A 1771-nucleotide genomic window follows, 5' to 3' on the forward strand; every position below is an offset into this window, starting at 1 on the left:
ACCATTTCTTTTCCAGTAGAGGTCTTAATAAAGTCTGATCCTGCCATCATTTTGATCATACTGGCTTTATAGACATGAGTAAGAGATCCAAGTTCTCCTGTTGCTAAGATGGTTTTGAGATGAGCCTCCCCACAGGCCTTGCGAAACTGACGAATCTCATCACACAGGGCTTCCCGCTGGCCGGTCAGCACCAAGGTCCTATTAATCACTACATCGATCTCCGTAACTCCATTTTCCACAGCCAATCTGATCTCTTCCAATCGTGTTTTTAAATGAGTCTGTCCAGGGCGCCTGGGTGGCTCAGCTGGTTGGGCGACTGCCTTCCTCTCAGGTCATGATTCTGGAGTCCTGATATCGAGTCCCACATCGGGGTCCCTGCTCAGCAGGGAGTCTGCTTCTCCCTCTGACCCTCTTCCCTCTCGTGCTATCTCTCATTCTCTGTCTCAAATAAATAAATAAATAAATAAATAAATAAATAAATAAATGAGTCTGTCCAGCTGGAAAGCCAGTGGACTCGGAAGCCACTGGGATGGTACAGCCCGGGGCCTTCAGTTCTTTACCCGCATCACACACCCGCGTGGGTAGACATAAACTGCAGTGGTCATAAGGCCTTTCTCACACATATTGAAACTTTTTAAGAGAGCTTCCCGGATCGGATACTTGGCTTTATAACAGAGCCTTTGAACATTGGAAGATGTGTCATCGTCTGAAAGTGTAGTAAGACCTATAGGTAATGGCTTTCAGGAGCTAAGCAGCTTGCCACTCCTTTTTCACGGTTCTGTAAGCCTGGATTTGTTCTGCATGTCTCAGAACTGTGGGTTGATTCATTTCTTACTTTTATTCCTAGATTTTGTTTTCTTGATGCAATTGTAAATGGCATTGTTTTCTTATTTTCTCTTTGTGGAAGTTTGTCGTCACTATACAGAAATGCAACAAGTTGGGACACCTGGTGGCTTAGTCAGTTTAAGTGTCTGTCTTTGACTCAGGTCACAATCCCAGGGTCCTGGCATTGAGACCCTCATTGGGCTCCCTCCTCAGTGGGGCGTCGGTTTACCGTCCCCTTCTGCTGCTCACCCTGCTTGTGCTGTTTCTCTCTCTCTGTCAAATAAATAAATAAAATCTTAAAAAAAAAGAAGTGCAACAGGCCTCTGTATATTGCCTTTGTATCCTGCAGCTTTAATGAATTTATTTATTCTAAGAGTTTCTGGTGGAATCTTTAGGGATTTCTATATATAGTATGTTATTTGCAAATAGTGACAGTTTTCCTATTTGGATTTCATCTTTTCTTATCTTTTCTTTTCTTTCTTTTCTTTCTTTCATTCTTTCACTTTCTTTCTTTCTTTCTTTCTTTCTTTCTTTCTTTCTTTCTTTCTTTCTTTTTTTCTTTCTTTCTTTCTTTCAATTCTTTATTTGTCTAAATGCTTTGGCTAGGGCTGTCAATACTATGTTGAATGAAAGTGATGAGAGCGGAAATCTTTATCTTGTTCTTGATCTTAGTGGAAAAGTTTTCAGCTTTTCACCCTTGAGTATGATTTTAGCTGTGAGCTTTTCATATATGGTCTATGTTCGCTCTATACCCAGATGGTTTAGAGTTTCTATCATACATGCATATCGAAACTTGTCAAGTGTTCTTCCTGCATCTATTGTAGTAATCATATGATTTTTATTTTTATTTTTTAAGATGGTGTATCCTGATGTTTGATGTGCAGATGTGCAAACATCCTTGCATCCCTGGAATAAATCCCACTTGATTGTGTTGTGTGATTCTCCC

General features: G+C 40.7%; 1 pseudogene; it reads right to left on the reverse strand.

Annotated features, from left to right (window-relative positions):
* Positions 1 to 4: 4 nt before the first annotated feature.
* LOC141372301 (deoxyribose-phosphate aldolase pseudogene) lies at positions 5 to 828 on the reverse strand (annotated as a pseudogene).
* Positions 829 to 1771: the final 943 nt, after the last annotated feature.

The sequence above is a fragment of the Callorhinus ursinus genome, unplaced genomic scaffold (assembly GCF_003265705.2).
Source record: "Callorhinus ursinus isolate GAN/ISIS: 27379988/994484 unplaced genomic scaffold, GSC_fseal_2.0 scaffold5305, whole genome shotgun sequence".
NCBI lineage: Eukaryota > Metazoa > Chordata > Mammalia > Carnivora > Otariidae > Callorhinus > Callorhinus ursinus.